At 35.5% G+C, this 15,919-nt stretch overlaps 1 pseudogene; it reads right to left on the reverse strand.

Annotated features, from left to right (window-relative positions):
* Positions 1-2,568: 2,568 nt before the first annotated feature.
* Positions 2,569-3,050, reverse strand: LOC129526883 (NADH-ubiquinone oxidoreductase chain 2-like; annotated as a pseudogene).
* Positions 3,051-15,919: the final 12,869 nt, after the last annotated feature.

Consider the following 15,919-nt stretch of genomic DNA (forward strand, 5'->3'; position numbering starts at 1 on the left):
GAGCACAGTGGCCAGCCGTCGGAAGTTGACAACAACCGACAGCAATCATTGAAGCTGATCTTCTAACAACTACACGAGAAGTTGCCAAAGAACTCAATGTCAACCATTCTATGGTCATTTGGTATTTGAAGCAAATTGCAAAGGTGAAAAAGCTAGATAAGTGGGTGCCTTAAGAGCTTAGCAAAAATAAAAAAAAATCATTGTATTGAAGTGTCGTCTTCTCTTTTTCTGTGCAACAATGAACCATTTCTTGATGGGATTGTGACATGCGATGAAAAGTGGATTTTATACCACAACTGGTGATGATCAGCTCAGTGGCTGAACCGAGAAGTAGCTCCAAAGCCACTTCCTACAGCCAAACTTGCAACCAAAAAAAGGTCACGGTCATTGTTTGGTGGTCTGCTGCTGGTCTGATCCACTACAGCTTTCTGAATCCTGGCGAAATGATTACATCTGAGACGTATGCTCAGCAAATTGATGAGATGAACCAAAACCTGCAATGCCTGAAGCTGGCATTGGTCAACAGAAAGGGCCCAGTTCTTCATGACAACACCTGACCTCATGTCGCACAACCAACACTTCAAAAGTTGAATGAATTGGGCTACAAAGTTTTGCCTCATCCGCCGTATTCACCTGACCTCTCACCAACCAGCTCCCACTTCTTTAAGCATCTTGACAACCTTTTGCAGGGAAAATGCTTCCACAACCAGCAGAATGCAGAAAATGCTTTCCAAGAGTTTGTTGAATCCTAAAGCACAAACTTTTACACCATAGGAATAAACAAACATTTCTTATTGGCAAAAATGTGTTGATTGTAATGGTTCCTATTTTAATTAATAAAGATGTGTTTGAGCATAGTTATAATGGTTAAAATTCATAGTCCGCAACTGCAGTTACTTTGCAACAGTGACATATTATCTCTCCCCGGTCCAAATGGTTTATGTCAAAAAGACAGGCAGTAGCAGATGCTGGTGAGGATGTGGAAAAGGGGAACCCTCATACACTGTTGGTGGGAATGTAAATTAGCAGAGTGACTATGGAGAACAGTATAGAGGTTTCTCAAAAAGCTAAAAATAGAACTACCATATGATCCAGTAATTCCACTACTGAGTATATATCCAAAAGAAAGGAAATCAATATGTTAAAGAGCTATCTGCACTCCCATGTTTATTGCAGCATTATTCACAATAGTCAAAATATGGAATCAACCTAAGTGTGTATGAACAGATGAACGGATAAAGAAAATGTGGTATAGATACACAATGAAATATTATTCAGCTGCAAAAAAGGCCCAAATCCTGTCATTTGCAGCAACATGGATGGAACTGGAAGTCACTACATTAAGTGAAATAAGCCAAGCCCAGAAAGACAAGTAATGCATGTTCATACTCAATGTAGGAACTAAAAACGTTGATCTTGAGAAGATAGAGAGTAGATTGGTGGTTACTAGATGCCAGGACAGGTAGGGGGAAGGGAACTATGAAGATAAATTGATTAATAGGTACAAATACATGGTTTAATAGAAGAAATAAGACCTAGTATTTGATAAATCATTAGGGTGGCTACAGTTTACAATAATTTATTGTACATTTCAAAATAGTTACTAGAGAATAATTCAAGTGTTTCTAGAATCTTAAAAAAAGTTAAGGTGATAGATATTCCAAGTATACTGATTTGATCTTTACAAATTATATGAATGTATTAAATTATTTACATGTACCCCAAAACTATGGACATCTGTTATGCATCAAGAAAAAATTGTTTTAAAAAAGACACGTGATTAATATGTCAAAAATAGATGACAGGATGAATAATTTATAGATTCCAGAGAGCTGGCTGGAATGTACAAAAAAGAACTGAAAAGCCACCTGAAACTTAAAAAAATGTAATCACTGAAACTAAGGACTTAATAAATAGGTTAAATAGAATACTGGAAGCTGAAGAGAGGCTTAGTGATTTAGAAGAAATGCCAGAAAGTATTTAAGCTGAAACTTGGTGAATAAAAAGAATGGAAATACTGAAAAGATTATAGCTATATAGGCCTGGTAAAAAGGTGTATCTAATTAGAGTCCCAGAGGGAGCAGAAGAGAAAAAAATTAGACAGAACAATGTAAGTAATAAAGGCAAAGAATTTCTGAAGTGAAAGACATGCGGGCAAAGAAAACAGCACCTAGGTATAGCACAGTAAAACTGATGAAAACCAAAGACAAAGGACAAAGAAAAAAACCAGAAAACAGATAAATGGCAAAACTATACATTATCTTCAAAGGTATAGCAGTAAGAATTATGGTTGACTTCTTAATGGAAATAATCAAAGACAGACAACGGAAATATATCTTCAAGATGCCAAAAGAGAACTGTCTTTCTAGAATTTTATACCCAGCAAAAAACTCTCTAGGGCTGGGCACAATGGCTCAACCCTGTAATCTCAGCTGTTTGTAAGGCTGAGGCAGGCAGATTGCTTGAGCCAAGGAGTTTGAGACAAGCCTGGGCAACATGGTGAAACCCTATCTCTACAAAAAATACAAAACATTAGCCAGGCGTGGTGGCATGTGCCTGTAGTCCCAGCTACTTGGGAGGCTGAGACAGGAGGATTGCTTGAGCCTGGAAGGCGGAGGTTGCAGTGTTCTGAGATTGTGCCACTGCACCACTCCAGCCTGGGTGACAGAGAGAGACTCTGAAAAAAAGAAAGAAAGAAAGCAAGAGAGAAAGAGAGAAAGAAAGAAGGAAAGAAAGAAAGAAAGAAGGAAAGAAAAAGAAAGAGAAAGAAAGAAGAAAGAAAAAGAAAGAAAAGGAAAGAAAAAGAAAGAAAGAAAGAGGAGGGAGGGAGGAAGAAAGAGAGAGAGAAAAAGAAAGAAGGAAAGAAAGAAAGAAAGAAAGATACTCTCCAAACAAGAAGGCAAAATAAAGACATTTCCAGACTAACAAAAGCATGTAAAATTTTCACCAGCATATTCTCACTAAAATATATACTAACATGAGTTCTGCTGGACAAAAAAAAAAAAGAAAAAAAAGAAAGAAAAAAAGAAGATTCCAAATGGATACACAGAAATTCAGAAAGGAATGAAATATGACAGAAAGAATAAAAATGTGGGTGAATATAAATGGTTATTGATTGTAAAAAACAGTAATTATAATGTCTTCTGGGAGCTAAAACATATATAGGACTAAAATGATTAATAACACAAAGGATGGTAATAAATAAAGTTAAAATACTTTACAGACCTAGCATTATCCAAGAAATGTAAATATCTGAAAAGTTATATTAGGTTGTAATAAGTCCAGGCAATATATTGTATTCCTTAGCATATGCAGTAAAACACAGTAAATGAATGTATAATTAATAAACCAATAAAGGGGGGAACAGAATAATGAAGAATGCCTAATTAACTTAAATATTGTAAAGAAGAAAAATAAAGGAGCATATAACAGGAGAGAGGGAGAAAATAGAGGATAAGTATAAACACAAATATATCTGTAAGTATATTAAAAGCAATTGCTCCAATTAAAAGCCAAATATTTCCAAACTGGATTAAAAGTACAACCAGATGTTGCTTAAAAGGCATATCCCTTAAATACAAGGATAGAGAAAGGTTAGAAATAAAAAAGGTGGAAAAAGATATACTATGGAAATATTAAGCAAAAAAAGTTGGTATAGTTATTTTATTATTGAAGTGGAACATGTAGCAAAAGAAAATCCACCAGGAAAAGAAAATAATTCTAAATTTGATTTCACATATCTTCAAATAACTAAAGCAAAATCTGACAGAACTTAAAGGAGAAAACAAATCCATACAACCACCTCTCTCAGTTACTGATAAAGAAAAAATTAGCAAAGATATAGAAGATCTAAAGAAAACTTTTAGTAAACTTTACTTAATTGGCATATATATAACAGTGCACACAATGATAAGAGAATACATATTCTTTACAAGTGCATATAAATCAGTTACCAAAATTGATTATGTGCTAGGCCATAAAGCAAGCCTCAATGAATTTAAAGAAACTAAAATCATATGAAGTACATTCTTTGACCACTATTTAATTAAGCTAGAAATCAAGAACTAAAAACAACAAATATCTTTGCTTCATAGCCTAAACTAAGACTACAACACATAAGAACCACTAGAAGTCTTCTACTGCAGAAACTGATCCAGGAATCATTTTCACATTTAAAAACTGTAAAATAAATTTTTATTTATTTTCAGTTACTTACCAAAAAATCTGCGTATAATGTATTTGGAATAGTTTTTTCTAGATGAAATCATATATAAATATATTTTATGGGATTTTTACATAGGATTGTAATCAAGGTCTTGCATTTTAAAGCTGTCAATACACACACTTGAGATCACGAATGCATTTTTATTTATAAACTTTGTTATTGAAAAAGAGCCAGCTGGTCAACTTACTTCACCTACTTGGTTGCCACAAAAACAAAAAAACCTTAAGCAAGTCTACTAACCTTCATAGACTATACTGTCCAATGCTAGCAGGTGCCTAGTGAGAAATACTCTGAATGTGCAGGATTGTTCTAAGTGGAGAGAGACCATCACCAATCTTCAGGTCACTCTGGTGGACAAGGCAATCTACTGAGAAAAGTATTTCTGGCAACATGGTTTCTATGCACATTCTGAAAAATAAACCAAATGTAAAAGAAAATTAAAAAACCCCAAGGCAATGAATGTGAAAGGCTCTTCCCTCAAATCTTAAGATGATATGTATCCTTAATGTAGATGCTGAAAAAAAAGCATTAAAAAAAATCTTAAGATTATATTGTTGTGGTTCAAGGTGATCAATTGAACTTAAGTATTTATGTCTCATCCCTTTCCAAATTGTCCTGAAGTGACAGTAGAAAGGTAAATCTAAAAATATATTCTTAGAGGCTGAGCATGGTGACTCATGCCTGTAATCCCAGCACTTCTGGAGGCCGAGGCAGATGGATCGCCTGAGGCCTGGAGTTCAAGACCAGGCTGGCCAACATGGAGAAACCCTGTCTCCACTAAAAATACAAAAATTAGCCAGGCGTGTTGGTGCATGCCTATAATCCCAGCTACTCAGAAGGCTGAGGCACAAGAGTTGCTTGAACATGGAAGGTGGATGTTGTAGTGAGCCAAGATCAGCCACTGCACTCCAGCCTGGGTGACAGAGTGAGATTCCGTCTCAAGAAATATATGTATTTCTTAAATATATTATTTATAATATATAATAAAATATATTTTTAGAAATTCTGGGAAGTCAGAAGCATGCTACCAACATACAAGAACAGTAAGAAATTTCTGGAAAATGTAAAGCAAGATTGGGAAAGAAAGACTGACAAAAGAATTACAAGAGAATTTGCAAAACCCAGAAAGGAAAAGAAATGATGTTAAGCATAACAAATTCTTATACTCTTTTCCTGTTTGCCATTTTACATGGAGCTATGTGAAAATTAGTCTGTCCAGCCTTTCAGTTCATTAAACTGATCTTTAGTTTGTTCTTTCTACTTTTCAGCCCAACTACTGATTTTTAAAAAATCACGAATCATTTCATTTTCATGGCTTTTTTTTTCAGATATATTATCTGCTTGAATGTCACTAAAAATATTAAGTAAAATAATTCTGAAATTTCATTTATTTCCCAACTTAATTTTGTTTTCCCAAAGGATATATTATTTTGTTTGCTAAGTTAGATGCCTCTCTCTCTCTCTGGTTCTTACATTGTTAGCTGGAATATATTTCAAGTGAAAATGTTCACCTGGCTCCAAGGGTGTAGATGATTACATGGGCTCTGGACATACTGTCAGCTGGCTTATATGGTTGGATATCTTTTGAGTGTATACACTTCCTTCTCTTTTGGGGCCCGTAAGTCAGGGGAGACTCTACCCAATCAAAGGCTCCTTTGTGAATCTCCCACATCAGATTTAGATTTCTATATTTGTGGCTTTATCCCGTATGTAAGAAAGCCAACTGCTTTCCAAGGAGAGTGCTGGTGCAATTGTTTTACTACCCTATAATTAAATAGCTGGCTCTCCAGACACAGCCTATTCCTTCTAGTTCCCTGCAGTTGTTAATCTTTGGCTTATTTTCATGGTTCCTTTTGTTTTGCAGAATCTTTTCCTTCTTCGTGGAGTTGCAGGGTCAACTTTGTTGTAATTGGCCATCCACCTTATCCTATTTCTTTTATACGTTCCAAAAACTCACACTGCTGATGGCACTCTTCCCTGCTTTCTAAAGTTGCTATAGATTTATTATTATTTTATATTTCTTCTGTCATTTAAATGGAATTTTGGCAGGGAGAAAAAAATAAAAGCTCTCAAAATATTCAGTCAGTTTTCTGAACCCTGACCTTCTCTCTGAAGGGTCTCCCTAAATTCCATGGGTATGAGTGGAGTCAGCTGGTCATCAGAAATGGAAAAGTCTGTAGAAAACCCTCAAAAGGCCAATCTTAGGTTCTTCAATTGTGATGTTATCTACAGGAGCAACTGGGGAAGTCACAAATCTTGTGACCTCTGGTCCCATGATGACCTCTGAGCAGTAAGGGATTATAGAAACTATGCCTACATTTTAGCAGAGTTCAGTTTCCTTCCTAATCTTGTGGTCTTTCAATAGGTTTACAAAGGCAGTTTAGCTTTGGAGAGAGCTATCATCACCCTTGCTTTAAGGTTAAACTATGAACTAAATTCCTCCCATGGTTAGCTTGGCCTATGCCAAGGACAGAGTGAAGACAGCCAGCTTGTAAGGCTAGAAGCAAGATGGAGTCAACTATGTCACATTTCTCTTACTGTCATAATTTTGCAAAGGTGGTTTCAAAAGAGGCCAGGCACAATAGAATACATAGGAGTAAATACCAAATATTTTCATCTATATATAGTTCAAAAACAAGCAAAACTAATAATCTATGTATTAATTGTGAGAACTGTGGTTACCTTCTGGTAAGAGGGGAGCAATAGTGACTGTGAAGGGCACAAAGAAGGGAGAACTTCTGTGGTTTGATAATGTTTATTTCTTGACTCTGGTAATAGTCACACAGGTGTGATCACTTTGTAAACATTCATTAAGCTGTATTCTTGATTTGTGCTCTTTTCTCTGTGGGAATACTTCAATAAGAAGGTAAGAAAAAGGGCAGTTTTATGGATTTTTCTAAGAGGTCCTCCTAATATTATTTCATTCATCTAGAGGTGACTCTGAATAGACATGTTTCTTCCCACTTCTCAATTTGTATTGCCACTGTAATTTCATGATGGGTTCTTTCTAACCACTTCACAGACAAAATTAATTCACTGAGATTCTGGCATTGTAGTAGAGAAAGAGTTTAACTGACGGGAACCTCGCCCACACAGGAGAACTGAAGTTATCACTCAAATATGTCTCTCCAAAGACTCAGGGGTTAGGGTTTTTATGGAGAATTTAGTGGTCAGGGGGCCAGGAAATGGGAGTTGCTGATTGGTTGGGGAAGAAATCACAAGGGTGTAGAAAATAGCCCTCATGCACTGAGTCTACCTCCGGTGGGGCTGCAGGACCAGCTGAGTCATAAGTCATGGGTCCATGTGGGCTCAGAATGAAAAATATCTTAAAAACCAATCTTAGCTTCTACATAGTGATGTTATCTATAGGAATAATTGGAAAAGTCACAAATCTTGTGACCTCTGGCCACACGATATCTTGAGCAGTAAGGGATTATAGACACTATCCCTACATTTTAGCCACACTGAAGCCCTTCCCATAATCCTATTCTTACAAAGGAGGTTTTTGGTCTCTAAGCAAGGGGAGGGTTAGATTAGGGAGGGACTATTGTTATAATTGCTTTAAACTATAAACTAAATTCCTCGCAAGGTTAGCTTGGCCTTCGCCTAGGAATGACCAAGGAGGGCTTGGAGGTTAGAAGCAAAATGGAGTCAACTATGTCAGATTTCTTTTACTATCATAATAAACTGCAAAGGCAGTTTCACAACCATTTTCTAATAATTTTTGGTCATGTCATACCTATATTATTTAAAATTTCCTTTCCTTGTCTTTTCTGTATCACTACATTTCTCTTTTTCTTTGGAGCTGGAGAGTAAAACCCTGACAGCATCTAACAAGTTTTGGGTGGGAGCTTTAATCTGAATAATCATATATTTTTAAAACTAGGGACAATTTTCTTCTATTTTCAAAAATTATTTTTCTACCACCACCTATTTATTCCTATTTATTTGAAAGTGTGACCTCCTTAAATTCTCCTCTATATCTCTTAATTTTTCTCCCATATTTTCCAAACTGTTCTGTATTGTGGGACATTTCCTGGATTGGTAGGAAACTACTTGATCATCAGCTTGTTCTTATATTCTGAACTCTTATTATATGCCTCTGAACATCATGTTTATCTCAGATTATACCTACTTGATTGAAGGAATAAAAAAAAAGGAAAACTCTCTTCAGTTTTCAGAAGGAATTTAACAACACCTTTGAACAGAATTTTTAACATTTTCATTCAAATATTATGTTATTTAAACAACAAATAAAAGAAAAAATGAAGACGATGCTCATGAATGACTTTGAGATGGATTTTAATCCTTCTCAAATCTTATATAGTGGAGACATAAAGTAATTAAATTGGATTTTTAAAAACTTAAGGTCAAATTCTGAACAGGGCATTAAAAAATCTATTTAAGGATGATGTTATTAAGGTATAAGAGGCTTTAGACATGTCACTTTTCTATGAATGTCTTCAAGTCAGCTTTCTTATAGAGAATTTTGGTTTTATGTCTGGCTTTACACATTTTTGGTTTTGTTTCAATGAACATATTTATGGGACTACAGCCAAGAGAGTGTGCCATTTGGGGAAGGAGGGGAAAACATTTTGTTTCCTTTTTTTTTCTTAAGGTATTTTTATTTACAGAGTGAACACAGGATGTCATCAAACTTCAAAATCTGAACAGTAGAGGTGACTTTGTCAACATCACTTTGCTCCCAAAGTCAGTAGCTTTCCAAAACAGTGCAGTTGCCAGCTGACCTCTTTAGTTACTGCCACATTTAGACATTTTAATAAAAGCCTATTGTTCATTTTATGCTGGATCATTTCATCTTTATGTATTGTTTGCCCAAGGAGAATTCATTTAAAAGTAAGGATTAATGTTCTAAAGTTATTCTGCCATCAAATTGCTTTAACAGTACAGGGGAATTCTTTTCACAATTACTAATAAAATAACTAAATGCAGCACAAGAATTCATCCAATACATATTTGCTAAGCATCAGTACTGAGGAACCATTGCTATCAGAATTCTGTCGGAAATAATTTTATAACATATGACAAATTTCTACACTTAAATTTCTCATTTAAAATTTCAAAGCTAAATAGCTTGAGAAAAGTACCTAATATTCTTATATAATCCTTCAATAATAGAGTTATAATATAGGTATTTTGCTGACCTATAGAGAAGCCATATTGCAAAGAGGGTAAAGCAGAGGCATCAAAGCCAGTGTGCTTGAGCGTATCCCACCACTGGCTTGCTATGTAAATTTGACCTTGTTAACTTCTAGATGCCTCAGCTTCATCATCTGCAAAATGGGGATAATAATAGTACATAATTCAGGGTTGTTGTGAGGATAAATGAGTTAATACAGTGCCCAGCATATGGTAAACATCGAATAAAATTTAGCTAATTCCTCACCCTTTATAGTAGGGGACAATAGAGCAATAGAGAGTGTCTGAAGATGCTATATTAGTAGAGATATAAGTGTACTGCATAAAGTTATAAGGCATCTTTCAAAAGAATTACAAATAGAAATTGCTAACTGGAGAAGCAGGAGGAATGGGAGGGAAAGATACACTCTATTTTTCTTAAACTCAACAAAAATAAGATGAAGAATATAATACAGATAAGTGCATCAGTTACTTAGATACAAAACCGCTCCTTCCTTCCACTGTGTCTTATAACATTGTTACTTAAGTTGTTCTCAGTCCTTTCTAGCAGTTCCCTTTACGACTTCTAACATTTCCTCTCCCCTATCTTCGAAAGACAGCTCTTATATTTGGAGCCTGCGCTCAGGACCAGGACATAAAAGATTGTCACTGAAAGTGAGAACATACATTGCAGATAGCAGTAATCAGGAATCAAGATGCTTATCCATAAATATAAACCGATAGTCAATAATTACCAAAATTGAAGGAAAACCAAAACAAGCACAAAAAAGAGGCATGAGGCATTGAACTCAACAAACAAAAGAATTTTACCTTTTAGGAAACTGAATTAATATGGGAAACAAAATAAAATTATTATAATTAGTATCAGATAAATTAGGGAAGATGTGTCTGTCTTAACAAAACTGGCTGCTATGAAAGTGAAACAATTATAAGTTTAAATAAAACAGAATCTTAGTACTTGGGATGAACAGCAGAAGGAACAGATATAATCATCAGCTTATTGAGCTGGAAGATTGAGCTGAAGAATTTTTACATAGCCCAGTGCAAAAAATCACAATAAGATGGAAAAAGTACAGGAGTTTGTTACATTTGGTGCCCTTGATTTCTCTTTTTTGGATTTGAAGGTTCCTTAGCATCACATGTGATTAAGTATTTACTGTTCAGAGTTTGAAGTTTGACATTTTCCCCTAATTACTTTATATGTTTAATACATTCCTAATCTGAATTCCAGCTGGTTTTTTTTAATTCAAATTGACAAACTGAATCTAAAATATTCATGGAAATGCAAAGGGTTAAAAAATACCAAGATAATTCTAATGAACAAAGCTGGAGAACTTATTCTATTAAATATCAAGACTTACTTAAAAGCTACTATAATTCAGACACTGTGTTACTAGAACAAAAATAGACAATTAGACCAAGAGAACAGATAAAAGAGTTTGGAAAAAGGGACACAGTTGTATGAATACTTAATTTATGAGAAAGGTAACACTGCAGAGCCTGGGAGAAAGAATTATCCTTTACATCCACAGTGCTGATTCCATTGTATGTACATACGGAAAACATAAAAGCTAAACCTAACCTCACTCCATCCATAAAAATCAGCTGGGGGTGCAGGAGGGAGGATAGTGTAGATCTAAATCTGGAAGGTAAACAATAAACTTTCTAGAAGATATCATAACATTTCTTCATGGCCTTGAACTTGTAAATGTTTTCTTAAAGAGGACATTGAAAACACTAACCATAAGGGAAAAATAATAAACTGTACTGCACTAAATTGACAAATTCTGCTCATAAAAGATACCACTAAAACAGTGAAAAGTCAAACAACAGAATGGGAAAAGATATCTCCAACAAAAATATTTGACAAAGTTCTCATATCTAGAATATATAAAGAAATAATGTACATCAATAAAAAGGATAGATAACACAATAGAAAAATAGACAAGACACAAAACGGCAGATAAATATATGGAAAGAAGTTCAATCTCAGTAGTAATTAGGGAAATGCAAACTAATACCAACACAAGATACCATAATATACCAATCAGAATAGAAAAAATTTTAAAAACCTGACAGTACCAACTGTTGACAAAGATATGGAACAAAAACAATACATTGCTGATGGAAGTAGAAATTGGCACTATGAGTTTAGAAAACTGTCAGTGTTTTCTGAACTTGAACATGTGTAAACTTACTGTCTACCTTTACTTTTTTATTATATTCTCTCCTCTAACATTGAATTTTTTCATATCCACATATAAAAACAGCATAAACATATTATCATTTTTCTTGAAAACTGTCAAAACTGATTTCTATTTGTCAAATACAAAATATAACTACCTATTAAAGCTCAATTGTCTTTGCAAATTTTGTATATGGAAATACTAAGTTACATACATAATTAATAAATCAGTTTTTACTTTTAGTTTCTTTTAAAATTAGCCAAATAATCTTTTAAAATTTAAAAAGAATCTTTTTTTTAAGAGACAGGGTCTTTCTGTTGCCTGGGCTGGGTGCAGTGGTGCAAATGTGATTTACTGCAGCCTCAACCTCCTAGGTTCAAGCGATCCTCCTACCTCAGCATCCTGAGTAGTAGGGACTACAGACATGCACCACCGTGCCCAGCTAATTTTTAAAAAAATTTTTTGTAGAGATAGGGTCTTGCTATATTGCCCAGGCTGGTCTCAAACTCCTGGGTTCAAGCAACCCTCCCACCTCAGCCGCCCAAAGTTCTGTGATTACAGGCATGAGCCACCATGCCTGGCATGTAAGTAGTCTTATAAGTGACAAAGTACTTGTGTTTTATGTAGTATTCAATAAATACTTACTAAGTTCCTTCAGGATGTCAGAATTTTTACCTCCCCATCTCTACCTCACTAAGAACCTGCATTCTAGCTGAGAATCACAGACAGTAAGAAAAACTAAAGAAGTAAAATATATCCCATGTTAGACAGGGATGAGTGTTAAACAGACATTTAAGGCAAGGAACCAGCAGAGGAAATATTAGATTGGGAGTGTGGCATTCATAGAGTAGCCAGGAAAGACCTTGCTGAGAAGGTGACATGTAAGAGGCATGAAGAAGTGAGCCATGCAAGCATTTGGGAGAAGAACTACAAGTGCAAAGGCCCTATAAAATGTCCAAATTTCCATATAAGGAAGCTGCCTTAATCATTCAAATCTTGTATTCTGCAATCTACACCGGTTACACTATGTGTAATGCTGCAAGCTTTTGCAGCATATTAAACATTTTAGTTCTTGCTTAGCAGTTGTAGTCTAGTTTGTAAATGCTTCCTAAAATCGACTTTCTGAAATCAAATATAATTTTTCTGCTCCAAAAGTACTGACTAAAATTTCTAGAAAAGGTTCTTTTTTGTTTTTTTGAGACGGAGTCTCATGTCTCATTCTGTCCCCCAGGCTGGAGTGCAGTGACGCAATCTTGGCTCACTGCAACCTCCGTCCGCCTCCTGGGTTCACACCATTCTCCTGCCTCAGCCTCCTGAGTAGTTGGGACCACAGGTGCCTGCTGCCATGCCTGGCTAATTTTTTGTATTTTTAGTAGAGACGGGGTTTCACCATGTTAGCCAGGATGGTCTCTATCTGCTGACCTCGTGATCTGCCCACCTCGGCCTCCCAAAGTGCCACCGTGCCTGGCCTCTAGAAAAGGTTCTTTAAACAATGGCAAGTGAGCGAAGTGAAAGTCAGGAGACGTGTTCCAGTCCCATCTTTGCTGCTCACTTGTTGTGAGACTTTGGTCTCTAACTTCTCTAGGCCTTGGTTTCCTCAGCTAGGAAATAAGACAGTTGGGTTGATTCAGAGGTTTTAAGCCCATGCTTTGTTAGATAAATAGAGTATTTTGAGTAACTTTAGAGTGAGCAGCCCCTCTCTAGTTTGACTCTCTACCTCACCATATCAAAACTTACCAACTTATACCATGACCACTTGACTCTTTAGTTATTTGCTTAACTCCTGATCAAATACATTGCAAACCCTCCAGCTATAACAGCATAATGCTATGACTATACCTTGTTTATTTAAACTCCTCTACAACGTAAGAGCTTCTCTGTTTAGTTTACTCATCTTCACTGCAACATGAACCATCAAAACTTCCATGTACTTGGACGAAGTCAGGCAAACTTATATATATATATATATATATATATATATATATATATATATATAAATTAATGAGCTCCATATTTCCTCATTGTGAAAAGGTAGAGCCTATCATAGCCTCTACCACTATTTTCAGGTCCTCTGTGTCATCATACTTTCTCTTGCTCCTAGGCTTTAAAATGCTATTAATTATCCCTGACAGGCCCCATTTTTCTCCTTCTTTCTGCCATCTTAACCTGGTAACCCCTTTGACACCTGGAATGCAAAAATCTGAGTTAGGTATATTTCTTTCTCTTTCCCTTTTTGTCTCTCTCTCTCTCTCTCCTCTACTTTGTATAATTACATGTATTTTCCCTGCTAGACTCTAAACGTTGTGAGTACAGAAAATGTCTATTTTATTCTCTGTAATAAATCCAGCAACTAGCATAGTACTTGACACAGAGTAGGTGCTTTAAAAGTATTGCTAAATAATGTTATGGAAAGACTGGATATGGCTGACCAAAAGAAGAAAAGGTGATAAGAGAACAAGGTACTACGAGGAAATAAAGACTCAAATTATTTATCCAAAAAGATAATGTGAAATTATGTAAAACTAAAGAAGGATCCTTGTCACAATTCTTAATATTGAGAATTTTTAAATGAATTGTTCCAAATAGGTAGGAAAATAATGTCATTAGTCCAAACAAAGACACTTCCTTATGGGTCAGTGTATTAGTCCATTCATGCTGCTGATAAGTTGCCAGAGACTGGGCAGTTTACAAAAGAAAGAGGTTTAATTGGACTTACAGTTCCACGTGGCTGGGGAAGCCTCACAATCATGGTGGAAGGCAAGGAGGAGCAACTCCCATCTTACATGGATGGCAGCAGGCAGAGACAGAATGAGGAAGATGCAAAAGCGGAAACCCCTGATAAAATCATCAGATCTCATAAGACTTATTCACTACTGCAAGAACAGTTCGCGGGAAACTGCCCCCATGATTCAGTTATCTCCCACTGGGTCCCTCCCACATGGGAATTATGGAAGTACAATTCAAGATGAGATTTGGGTGGAGACACAGAACCAAACCATATCAGTCAGTAAAAGATATTAGAAGATACAGACTCATGGTGATTGAGGTACACTTAAGCATGATAATCTATAATACCAGATAATTACAATGTGTATTAGCTATTATTAACACTCAGAATGTATTGATTTCTAAGATTATTATACACAAATGTATCTGGTAGCAGCAGATAGCATTTGTGTGTATATAGAATGCAGGGAAATAGAGTTGTGGATGAGAGAGGTGCCAGTTTTCAATAAATTAATGAAAGACAAGCATTCTCCATGAACTACTTCATTGAGGCAACTTATTTTAATTTTAATATTGTTTAAGCTTAGTTGTGAAATTCTAAATACCTGAATTTCTAAATTTAGATTTCTAAATTCCTTGACAAAATTTATCTTCCTTGTGGTTAACTAAATCAATTAACCTTGCAAAGGGAAGGTTAAAAGGACTTCCGTATGCTACATTCTCACAGCATGAAAGAGAACAGGCAGAGAAGCCTGAGTGAACTGCTGGTAGAGTTCAAGGAAAGGCTTGTACAAGCAGATGATCAGTTCTGTTCTTGCTAAAATTTGGGAAAGAAATACATTGTGGTTTCTTCAGATGACAGCATCGTAATTCACTTAGCTCTCCCCTACCTTTTCACAAAAAGGCCAAAACCCCATAGGAAATGTGAGCACTGACATTTTCTACCCAGGATCAAAAACTGACTATTTGCCAGAAATTGAAAACAATACAGCTAAAACAGTAAATACACAGTAATGTGTTGAAAGAAATAGGCTGCTGGACTGGTCAGTGACACAATCCATCATTTCTCTTTTAACTTCTGATGGATAGAAAGGTTAAAAAAAAATATGTTTGGATTGGCAGATTTCCATGCAAATATAATGACAACCAAACAAATACTAGAGAATTTTTGCATTAATTTACAGATTATGCCCCAAAGATTTACACTAAACACTATGTTTTAATGACAAGTTTGATTATATATTTCTACTTGATTTCCAGGCAGTTAAAAGCTAGCTTAAGGGCCATCTAGAAGGCATGATTTCTTTGCTTTCTACAAAATGCTAAAGCTTCTTTATCATTCCGTATTCAGCCATGAACTCAGCTGCACAAGCCAAATGTGAAGATTTTATGGGCCAATCTATCATGCGAATACGTGAACAAGAATACAAGCCTACTCATGCAGACACTAAGGGTGATTTCCATTTTTATGAATGAAAAAGAACCCTGCATAAACATTTTTATTTAAAGTTTTAAATGAAGAAAGATGCAAAACAAAATGGAAGCATTTTGTTTTATATGTCAATATCTTGTAAGAGGGGCAAAGTAAGGAATCTGGCTCACATGATTCCCAAGACAGCAA

The sequence above is a fragment of the Gorilla gorilla genome, chromosome 16 (genome assembly GCF_029281585.2).
Source record: "Gorilla gorilla gorilla isolate KB3781 chromosome 16, NHGRI_mGorGor1-v2.1_pri, whole genome shotgun sequence".
NCBI lineage: Eukaryota > Metazoa > Chordata > Mammalia > Primates > Hominidae > Gorilla > Gorilla gorilla.